Here is a 13015-nt window from a genome sequence, read left to right on the forward strand (position 1 = left end):
GGCCTGTAACGATAATCAATAAATCGATTAATCGTACGATAACTTTTAACGCGCTCGATAACTTTTCTAGCCACGATAAATTCTATTTGCAGCTTGTTTGTTTTCCTCGCTCTCTCTCGCTCTCAAAGAGACTGAATGTTAGAAGCTTCTATCGCTCTCTGACTCCTCTCGTTTAACAAGTGTAATGACGCTTGAACCAACGTGCGCCGTGTTTATCCATGCAGCGGATGCGCGCGTAGTCTGCCCTGTTTGTGCGGTGCGCTAGCGACACAAGCCAGCACCACTTTCAGAGTAACAAAACAGTTCATCTCCGTTCATCGCCAAAACAAGTCACGATGCCGAATCAACACTGGTGAGCGGGACACGTCTCAACAGCCACGTGCGTCAAATGCAGCGAGCGCGCAAATGACGAGAAGAAATGTCTCAAACCCCAACAGCTGATATAAACCCAAACCCGAGCGACAGAACTAACCCAGCCCCCGGGAGAACCAGAAATCCCGAAACCGAACCGACACGACACCAGACAAGACAGAAGCTCCATCATAGAGAAATAACATCCTGTGTCGCGGGTTAATACGAACATTTAAGACCAAAATGAGGAGTCTCACAGCAGCAGCCACAGAGAGAAGAGACACAATAATCCAATGTAAGTCAGTGACTAAAATAACTTTTAAGGACAATTTTGTGGTTTATTCAAGTGCATTTTTGTGAACAAGTCCTTGCTGTGAGCCAGACACATTAGGCTAGTCCTGTGTTAAGTTTGTTTTATTTAGGCCTATTGTTTTTGGTTGTCTTACAGTTAAATGTTCTTTCGAAAGTAAGGTTTATTGATCATTGAGAGGAAGTATTAGCATTTTTATTTCATGGTCATTATATTAGTTGAAATTGGTCTCAAAATGTCAATATTATCGTTTATCGCAATAAATTCTTGGTCAATTAATCGTCCAGCAAAATTTGTTATCGTTCAGGCCTAGCCACAACATGTGGTCAAACTAAGGGACCCGCAAAACTAAAACACAAGTGCCCCAAAATAAAACCACATAAACCCACAAACAGAATCGAAAAGGCACAAAACAGAACTAAACTACAGAACTAGACACACACAAACACAAAATGGCAGACCCTGAACAGGTGCTGCCAATCTCCTTAAATAGGGGGCGTGGCTACAGGTGAAGTGGGCGTAGACAAGCTCCACCAATCACGGGCCAGAGCTCCCACAGCAGGAATCAGGACAGACAGCAAAAGAAATTAAAACACACAAAACAAATTAGAACTGAAGGCCTGGGATCGTAACAAGATTTGTGCAAAAATATTGAAATATTGATATATCGTATAGTTTAATGTGATGATACGGTATTGATTTCGTGGGCTGCTGTATCGATATATCGCCAAGAATATTTTTTAATTTTTTTTGGTATATTTTACTAAATTATCATGTGACAGATCTACAGTTTTGTTTGTTGTTTGGAGAAAGTTCACTTGTTTGTTTTCACTGTTTTGAGTAAAATAGGCGTTTTTCATATGCACTTTGTGGTTTAATAAAGCCTTTTGTTGTCATGATTTAGACTTTTGTTTTCGGAACCATATCGTTTTTTGAAATATACTGTATCAAATCGAAAGTGCACTGTATCGAAAAGTGTATCGTATCGTGGCCTATGTATCGAGGTATGTATCGTATCGGCAGCTTCTGAATGATACCCAGCCTTATATAAGACCACATGGTTAAAGTACTATGATTTAATGTTGAAAATCACATTCTATAGTAAGAGCATTTTTATTATCATAGTATTTGTATCGAGTCTATTCCTTAGTATCGAAATCGAGTTTGAAATTTTAATAATGTCACAACACTACTGCAGAATCGAACTATTAAAACTGAATAAATGCAAAGTGTTTTTAGCCTTAACAGATAAAGCTATATATATTTTATTATGGATGCCTCAGTCTATAATAATTAAGAAGCAGTATCATGATTTTAAACTTTTAAAAGAGCACTTTTCTAGCAGAGAGTCCGCCATCTGCTTTTGTCTCCATGGAGATGTTATTGCTTTGTCTAGAATGTTCCACAGTATAGATTAAACCTATCTATCGCGAAGACAAGCTGCTTACAAGCACTTCGCTGCATTACAGTTCAGATCTGTGGAGAATCACCCCATTCACAGAAGGAATTAATGTATTTTTGCGCAACAGAAACACCTGTAATGAATTAAAAACTGGATGGAAATGTTTAATGTCATATCGTGGAACATTCCAGGCATTTAGTATCATGACAACACTACTGCAGAATCCAACAATTAAAAGCTAATACGCAAATTTAAATGCAATGTTTTTTTAGCCTTAACAGATGAAACTATATATTTTTATTATGTAAGTCTGAGTCTATAACAATTACGATGCAGCATAATGGCTCTAAACCGAAGGGGCCCATATTTCGCTATTTTTTAAATCTATTTTATAATGTAGTTTCATCAGCACAAACATACCCCGAGTTCTATGGTAAATATAGTATAGAGTTTGTTTCATTCACATTTAATATAAAAAAAATTTCATGTTTAGGGTATGTTCTTCTTTAAAAACGGAAAACACTCTCTTCCACTTTGTGATGTCATGTGGTAATACAGGAAGTGCTCCAGTGTGTTTTTAAATTTTATACACCTTCACCAGAATCATTTCGATAATTTCAGCTCTGGAGTTGCCAATCTCTACTGAACAAAAGATAAAAGTTGAAGCTGTTAACTTAAAAACTACCACTACATGACGTCACAAGGTGGAACAGAGCATTTTGGGCTTTGGCGATGTAGACAGACTAATAATAAAGGATTACTTAAACATGTGTGAATGAAACAAAACACAGCTTCAAGTCTGTTTTTGAGGAATTAACAACATTTTAACATGGTTTAACGCTAATGCTCGATTATGGAAAAAATCACTATTACGATTATTTTGGTCAGTATTGAAATCAGGATTATTCAAACGATTATTTTTTAGCGACACGATGCATTTTTTGAGCAAAAAAACTCTCAAAAAAACTTAATCTTAAAATCCTTATCATTTTAAGTCATCTTAGAGTGTCACAAAGTACATAATATTGTTATTGATTATGCAAAACTTTCACACTGAAAATAAATATAGGCTACAAATATGAACCTTAGAGCAGTTTTGCGACGTATAAAACATAAAATGAATAAAATATACTTAGACAGAAAAACTTAAATGTATCCAAAAGAACTATATATCCAGATGTTCTCTATATCCCAAAATAAACTTGTTAAGCTTTAATCATTTCAACTTGATTATATGAGTATGCAGATCATTTGACACACAAATCGAAATCACTATCAAAATTCAATTAATTGCGCAGCCTTACTTAACCTTTAAGAAGAAATGCAGCATAAAAAGATCAACATGAATCCCTCAGTCTCCTGGTACCTTCTTTATATACAGCAGTGTGAGGCTGTAAGCAGACACTGTGCGGCAGAGGCTCCTGTCTGCAGATGGGAGCTCTGCAGCTGACTCAGGTGAAGCTGACCTTCTCTGTCCTCTGAGAGACAACAGGCCTGGAAAAGCAACCTGACCTCCACCACAACCACAAGAGGGTCACTGCGCACAACAGACGACAGGGACATCAGAATAGGGAAAGGAAATAGCTTTTTTTTTCCAGACAGGACATAATAAATAAAACATCAAGTCATAAAATATTTGGTTATTTGGTGAATGGTCACATTTTATACAGCGCTTTTCCACCTTCAAGGCACTCAAAGGAGCCACTCACCCATTCACACACCAGTGTATGCAGACAATGGGGTGAGGTGGGTTAAGTGTTTTGCCTAAGGACACAACAACAGCATTCATCTGTGGGAGCTGGAATCGCACTGTCTACAACTGTTTACGATGATGTTTATGTTGACAAAACAACTGAAACAATGATAATGCAAGATCTAGACCTGCCACAATAACACATTTTGAAGCACAACATACTAGTAGGACGATACAATACATATCTTGATACACAGGCCACAAAATGACATATTGATACATAGGCCATGATACGATACATATCTCGATACATAGGCCATGATGCGATACATACCTCAATACATAGGCCACAGTATGATACATATCTTGATATATAGATCATTGATGGATTCAACATTTATATTAATCTCACTGTGTATGTAATGGTAATGTAATATTCACTTTTGTTATTCAATCATATTGTAATCAATATATCAATATGTGCACTTAAACGATTCTGTTTCTGAGTATTGCAGATTTCATGAGTTTGCAGAAGGTCACGAAGTCCTATCAAATTCAATAACAGGAAACATCTTGGGCGACCATTGCTTAAGGAGGATAAAACTAAGGAGGATGAAATGAGGAGGGCAGACTGACCTTAACTCTGGCCTGAATACTGTATTGAAGTGTTATTTTTGTTTTTCCTGTAAGCAAAAGAGGAACTACTCCTAAATGTTTAATGTTTGCATGTTCCCCCTCCCGTTCTGAGAGGAGTAGTTCCCATTGTAACTAGGGGTCCTAAAATTGAATAAAAGGCGTGGAGAAACGAGAGAAGGCTTTAGAGAGTATTTGGGTGAACAACAACTAGTTTCATGTAACTAGAGTTCTTCTCTCGGTACTCCCTCCACGCGTGTAAAAGATATTAATCTCTTGTCTTCTCTCTTGTTATTGAATATTGAGTATAGGTAAAGGTGAACCTATCAATCATGATACGATACATATCTCAAAACATAGGCCACAATTTGATACATATCTCGATACATAGGCCACAGTACGATACATAGGCCACGATATGATACATATCTCGATACATAGGTCACAGTACGATACATAGGCCACGATATGATACATATCTCAATACATAGGCCACAATACGATACATATCTTGATACATAGGCCCCAATACGATACATATCTCGATACATAGGTCACAATATGATACATATCTTGATACATAGGCCACAATACGATACATATCTCGATACATAGGCCATGATGCGATACATACCTCAATACATAGGCCACAGTATGATACATATCTCGATACATAGGCCATGACGCGATACATACCTCAATACATAAGCCACAATATCATACATATCTCAGTACATAGACAACAATATGATGCATATCTCGATACATATGCCACGATACGATGCACATCTCGATACATAGGTCACAATGTGATGCGTATCTCGATACATAGGCCGTGATACAATACATATCTCAGTACATAGGCCACAACATGATACATATTTCGATACATAGGCCACAAACTATACACATCTTGATACAGTGGACTTTCGATTCGATACGATATATTTCAAATCAACTCTATACGGTTCAGTAAAAAATAAAGGCTAAATCATGGCTGTGATACTAAAAGTCTTTTTTAAATCACTTCTTGGGCAAAGTTCATATGAAACACAAACATTTTAATCATCAAACTGTGAAAATGTCAAATGTGTTGCATAAACAAGTGTCCTTCCTCTGAACAAGCAACAAAACTGTAGTACTGTAACAAAATAATTTAGAACAATATACCAAAAAGTACTCTGTGCACAATATACTGATACAGAAGTCCACAATATTGATATTGATAGTGATATTTCTATATTTTTGCACACCCCTATATACTAGAGAGAAATACTGCGATGAACTGCAATATACTGAAACTACTTTATGCCTCTGAAACAAAGCAAAATAATCCCAGTAAACCTGTTTTTAAATAGACAGTATTATTAAAAAGCCTGAGCTGCAGCAAATAAACAGAGGAATGAACCAATAATTACCCAGAGAAATCATTTATTCAACCTTTTAAAGCTAAAATCTTATCGTATTACATAAAAAAACAACCCAAAATCAACTGTACAGACGATAAATATTGAGCCCCAAAATATATGCTCCGGCTTTCATATAGTAAAATTATGATTATGACAGGTCTAGCAAGATTTCTTTGGCAAATCACCACTAAAAAAAAATCTATTTAAAAGCAAAATAAGGAAATATCAGCCAGTGAATCAACGCTTTTTAATAAACCCATTAGCCATTTTGTCAAGAAGCTAAAACCAAACACCACAGATCTTATTCACATTTGGACCATAATCCTTCAAAGTGGTCTTAAATTCAACAATGGATATAATAGTTAAAGGAAATGTTTTTTCATGTAATAAAGATAAAATGAGTCTTGTCAGTAAAGGTTTATTATAAAAACTGTTCTTAGGATCCAGATGCATGGGGTCATTGTGTGCTGTCTGGATCCTAATTGTAGCATTTTTGAACAAGAAAGTAAGGCTGGTGCGCTGTTAGCATGCTAGTTGTTATTAGCATTATAGTGATACACAAATTTCGCTCTAGCCTCTGAAAGATTATCACATTTTTAAAACAGTAAAATGAGTACAGTACAGTGCCTTTAAGGGTCCTATATACGCAAAATTGACTCTTTTGAGCTTTAAACCATGTTCTTGCCTTACCAAACACAAACCTGGAATTGTGTTTTGTTTCATTCACACATGCTTGAGTCAATCTTTTTCATTAGGTTGTCTCAAAAGCTTAAAATGCTCTCTTCCACCTTGTGATGATATGAAGGTGTAGTTTTCAAGTTAACAGCTCCTTTTACCTTTTGTTCAGTGTAGATTGGCAATTCCAGGGCTGAAATCATCCAAATGATTCTAGTGAAGATGTATGGAGTTTAAAAACATAGTGGAGCACTTCCTGTGTCACCACATCACATCACGAGTTGGAACAGTTTCCTGCTTGAGAGAATAAATCAGCCTAAATATGCAGGGTTTGTTTAGCCAGGTTGGCGCCACCTAGTGCCTCCCCTCAGTTTAATTTCACTCCAGTGACTAGGTCAGGAATCAGAATACACTAGACCACGAGTGTCAAACATACGGCCCGGCCCTCCATGACCTTTAATGTGGCCCTCGGCTGATTTTCTACTAAAATATTTTAATTATATTTTCTATTAAAATATTGGTAATTTTCTACGTCGCTGAGTATAGCAGCATTTCCAGCGCCTCTGTGCGTGGCCTCTCACACCAGAGCAGCACAAATGAAGACTTGTCTCTTTCCAAGCGCTCTTAAAGGACGACCAGTTTAATTGTTGACCGTGACACCCTCATCAGCAAAATGTAAAAAATGAGAAAAGTGGAGTCGAGTGCAGGATTTTCCCAAAAAAATTTACTTATTCCCATTTGCATATAAGTTAATGTTAAAACATTGTGTTGTTTCATAATATTATAATAGTTTGCAAAAGAAAGAGTTCATCATTGAAACAGATTTCTGTAATAGATTTGCATTTCTCTGCACAAATATTTAAACTTATTGCTATTTTTGGGGTTTATATGCTATGAGTTTTCTGATCCGGCCCCTTTAGGTTAGGTCAAAGTAGGTTGGATACGGCCCCCGGACCAAAATGAGTTTGACACCCTTGTTCTAGACGGTTTGCAAGAACCCCGGAAGTTGTAAAGCGTGCACCGGCCAATCAGTGAAGAGCTGTGAAGCCATGACATCTAACTCAAGCGCCTGTCTGGGTCCCTTTTGTGGTACAGCACAACAGTAATCAAAGAGGTTGAGATGGATGTAGACGAAGCCAGACATTCTGTGTTGGCAACGATTCCCGAGATCGAGGATTTAAAGCCGAAACAAAGAGAATGTTTGGTGAATTTTATCAAGGGGAAAGACGTTATTGTCCTTCTTCCTACGGGATTTGGCGCATTACATACGTCACGACCAAACAGCAGCGAATGGTTACATAAAAAAAGTACCCACCTACCGTCAAACGAACGAATCCTAATGCTGTGAGGTCAGATGGTTTCCACTAAGTGAGACCAGTTGATGAATCAGACTAGGGTTTGTTTGTGATGAGGAAACAACATTATAGATCAGAAAATAGCGTAACACGGACTCTTTAACTGCAACTGAATACAACTCTCACAGAAGTCTACTGAAAATGAAAAAAACGCCACTTCAGCACGTTTTATTTTTTCATGAACTCAAGCATGTCATGAACCCCTGGGCTCTTTAAACAGAGGTGTATGGTGTTGGCTGCAGTCTCCATCAGTCCACACAGGCCCCGCTTCAGTAATTGGTGTGGGGCTTTGGAGAGAGCGATCACTTCCTCTGCTCGGCGTGGACTAAGTGTCACCTTGGTAGGACGTCCTGGCGCTGTGGTCCTCGGAGGGAAGAGAGGAGAGAGGAAATCGCATCCACGTTATCCTCCTTCCAGAGATAATGGCCCAGGCTCAAGAATAACAAGCTTCAGTGATACGTTTAACTCAGTTTGGATGTCCACACGCAATACCAACTAGATGTGTTTATATGCACTTCACAATACACAAGACTACAAGCAACTTACTAGAATCTTTGGCCGAATTATACTTTGCAGCTGATGTCGTCAACATGCTCTGGGGGCGTGATTGTAACTGTAGGCACTGCTCTGTCTGAAGCTCTGTTTAACTTAAATCTGAGTTTCTTTTTGACACAAACTGGCTTATCTGAAACATCATGTGAGCTGATTTGTGCTGTTAAACAAGTCTCAAGTTGTGAAATCAAAACTGGCATCTTTAAAAAACTAAGGGAAGAACAAAAAAAAAAAAAGTGATTGCATTTCTGTAAGAGGAGTTAGTTTATGGAACAATCTGAGTGATGATTTTTTTAAAAAGTCTTAACAATGCAGAACGCCTTTAAAAAAAGAGTATAAAGCATTATGTTTTGAAAGATACAGAGCTTTAGAATGAATGAATTATAGGCGTGTAACAATATCCAAGTCTCACGATACGATATTGTCATGGTATGAACCTCACATTACGATATTTATTGCGATATCGTGGGAAAGCTTACGATATGGTGGGGAGGATTAGGGATGTAACAATATCCAAATCTCTCAGTACGATATCTTCTGGATATACATCTCACGGTACGATATTTATTGCAATATTTTGGAGGCAAACAAAACTGTTAATATGCTTCTTTTTGCTCTTACAAGACTTAATCCAAAGAACTAAGACTTAAAAGTGCTTAGAACTGTTATTTCTTGTTGTAGTCTACACTGAAATGGAGCAAAGGATCATGGTCTATGTAGTTCCCTCTATCTTTTTTTAGCTATAGCTGCACCATAACTCTTTAATTGTATTACGATATTTTGGTTATTGTTACATCCATAATGAATTATGCATTGAATTTTTTTAGTTTTAATTTATATTTTGTCTCTTATATATACAATAAGTTGTAAGTGAAATTGTAAATGTAAACTTGCTGTTCATAAGATGCCTTTCTTTTTTGGAATTCTGTCATTGTTTAAAAGGGTCAGGCTTTATAAGTACTTTTTATTTCAGTCTAAACCCTTTCGGTCATGATTTATGGGGTTGTAGTCTGTTTTGTTTTGTTCTGTTTTGTTTTGTAGGGCTGTAAAATGACCGAATAAAACAAAAAAAAAACAAAAAAACAAACACTCACATTTTCAAATTTTCAGTTGGTCATTCTCACCTTTCTGTTGAAAACCAAACACCTAAAAAGGACCATGACCGTGACTCGTTTTGATCACAGGCTCCTGAAAATGTGTTGTTTAAATCAATTTTGTGGGCCCATTTTTTGGCAGCTTTTGCTAATGTGAGAGGTTAGAGGTACATGTAGAACACCCCCAGCATGATGACAAAGACTAAATGTGGACTAATCAGTACGGATGGAACAAAATCTCATTCTACAAGATCTCACAAGACAAAATTGCCACGAGATTGTGCACACATGAAGAAAATGATCTTGCGAGATTGCTTTCATATATTTACATTTTGATTGGACAAAAAAGGTTACTTGTTAGGGATGTAACAATAACCGAAATATCGTGATATCGTATCGTCAAAAGTCTCTAAATAATATTGTGGGTTGTCATAATATATCGAATCTCAACTGTTTTTGCTTAAATTCTTCATTATGGTGCAGCAACAGCTAAAAGAATTACAGGAAACTACATAGACCATGATCCTTTGCTCTGTTTCAGTCCAATTTACACAATGAAATAGCACTTTTAAAGCTTAAATCTTTGGTTTATGACAGAACCAAAGGCTTGTTAAGACATTTTTAAAGGAAATAGTTGTATGTTTACAATTTTGTTAGCCTTTACAAAATATCGCAATAAATATCGTACCGTGAGATGCATATCGTGAAAATATCGTACAGAGAAATGTGGATATCGTTAAAAGTGTTGGTGAGTTTAATCGCTCATAATTTCACAAAGCAATTGGAAACAGAATTGCACAATTTACATTTTAGGGATTATGTCAAAATCTCGTTTTGTCTCGTTGTCATGGATCCAGTCTCGTTTCTTTTCTTATTTTGTGGAAATTGTCTCAATTCACCCAAAAAAGGAAGTGAAAGTAGAAGAAGAAGTGGACTAAACCTAAATAATAACAAAGGCAAGCCTGTCTATAAAGGATGTAGGGATGTAACAATAACCAAAATATCATGGTATCGTCTCTCAATAATATCACAATATATCGAATCTCAACAGTTTTTGGTTATGGAGCAGCAACAGCTAAAAAAATTACAGGAAACTAAATAGACCATGATCCTTTGCTCTGTTTCAGTCCAATCAAGAATCTTGTACTTCCGGTCATTGCGCAATGCACACTGGGAAGGATTTTCTGAAAAAGTGAGCATCAAACTGCCATGTTTGTTTTCCCAGTGGGATGCGTCTATTGTCAAAGTCGACCTTTTTTAGTCTTTTGAACCATATCACTTTTGTTTCTGGTTCTGATATTGTCATATTTTAGTTTTGGGATTCAGACAGCGTAATTGTGTGGTTGTTGGATGTCCTAACAGCGGAAAATGGCTCAAGAAATTTGTTTGCCAACTCCATAAATGCAAAAGGGAATCAGATGTGTGTGACTGCAAACCTCTGTTCAAACTGTTTCCCTTCCCAGTGGAATTGAGAAATAGTGAAAGGTGAAGGCGATGGGCAGTACTGATACACAGGAAGGACCAAAAAGGAAACCTTTGACTGCCTAAATCATCCTGTTTGTAGCGAACATTTTCTATGTCAACAAAAACATAAAACAAAATAAATACAAAAATTGCGAGGCCAAAATTGGAAACAGAATCGCACAATTTACATTTCAGGCATTCTGTGAAAATCTCCTTTTGTCTCGTCGATCCAATCTCGTTTCTCATTTTGTGGAAAAGAAGTGGGCTAAACCGAAATAATTACAAAGCATGACAAAAAATGCAAACCAAAACCAAAAACATTGAACTAACTTGAGCCTAGAACTTCAGAACATCTTGACCATTACACCATTATTTATTTACTTTTATCACAGATTTAGAAAATACAAGTGCTAATTATAACAATTATCCGATGTATTTTCTTTACTGGCAGTTTAACGAAACACTTGTCTTTGCTTTGAAATTGAACAAATCTGAAATAAAAGGCACATTTAACGAACTTTCTCTTCGCTCTGGTGAACAGCTACAAAATGAGAAGGCAAATGCTACTCCAGTAAATAGTCCAAGCCATGCTCTGTTGGCTTTGTTGATTTTTCGCTTTAGCATGCGAGTCCATAACTGTGCAACTTTTAAAATGAGTATAGCACCGAATATATGGGCCCTTTGTGAGCGTATGCATTTTTAACACTCAGCGGATAGACTCTTGGTATGTGAAGGCTTAAAAGGAAGCCACGGTTCAGTTCAGTTTCAGAGTGCAAAACAAGCTTCACACAACTTCCTGACTTTGGATTCACACGAACAGTAAATACATTTTTTAATATAATATATGTGGAGGTGAGATGAAATCCAAAATGACCTGATGAGACAAACATAAAATACAGAGTTGCTGTCTTAAAAAGTCCATGTCACGCTATGTTCTAATAATCCGAGTATCATTCGTTCATTCCTTTTTCAAAATAAAAACAAAAATAAGAAAATGAAAAAAACAACTATTTTTGTCATTATTTGTCTCCAAAACCAAAATGAAACAACAGATAACGATTCATTTTTTCAGTTTTTCGATTTTGTGTTTAAATGAATAATGGAAAAAAAACGGATAACGGACATTTCCCGTGTCCGTGACGTAAACTGCGATGCCGGACTTTTGTGATGCATATGGACTGAACCAGGACTAAACCAGGACTGAACCAGGACTAAAACAGGACTAAACCAGGACTGAACCAGGACTAAACCAGGACTGAACCAGGACTAAAACAGGACTAAACCAGGACTGAACCATGACTGAATGTTGGGACGGGCCCGGAGGTGCGCCCATGTAGACTGTCAGGTGATCGGGACTGAGACCAGAACCAGACCGGGACCGAGATCAGGACCGAGATCAGGACCGAGATCAGGACCGTGACTGGTTTAGTCCTGGTTTCGACCTGGTTCACTTCTGGTTTAGACTTGTTTTATTTCTGTTTTATTTCTGTTGTAGTCCTGGTTTAGTCCTTGGTTAGACCTGGTTTAGTCCTGGTTCAGTCCTGGTTTAGTCTGTATTCAGCGCAAAAGTCTGGCATCGCAGTTTAAGTCACGGAAACGGGAAACAACCGTTATCCGTTTTTTCTATTATTCATTTAAACACAAAATCGAAAACTGAAAAACAAATGGTTATCCTTTTTTTTTTCATTTTGGTTTTGGAGACAAATAATGAAGAAAATAGTTGCTTATTTTTGGTTTTATTTTGAAAAACGAGTGAATAAATGATACACAGATTTCTGATCTGTGTTATAATGTAGTTTCCTCATCACAAACAGACCTGAAGCTTTGTTTTGTTTCACACAAACGCTCTGCTCCACCTCGTGATGTCATGGAGTATGTGGTTTTTTCGGAAGGTTCAATGCGTGTCCTAAAAAGAATCCGAGAGAACAGGCCACTTTATTTCAGCATTTCCATTGAGAGAGATTCAAGTTGATTACCAAGTACAACTGCCACCCCGGAACGACGTCTCTGACCAACTCAAAATCAGGGGTAGCTTTATACTACATCTTGACAAAACATTAACTTGTTGATTTAGCAT

This window comes from Boleophthalmus pectinirostris, unplaced genomic scaffold, assembly GCF_026225935.1.
Source record: "Boleophthalmus pectinirostris isolate CB_2022bp ecotype Guang Dong unplaced genomic scaffold, ASM2622593v1 HiC_scaffold_1, whole genome shotgun sequence".
Lineage (NCBI taxonomy): Eukaryota > Metazoa > Chordata > Actinopteri > Gobiiformes > Gobiidae > Boleophthalmus > Boleophthalmus pectinirostris.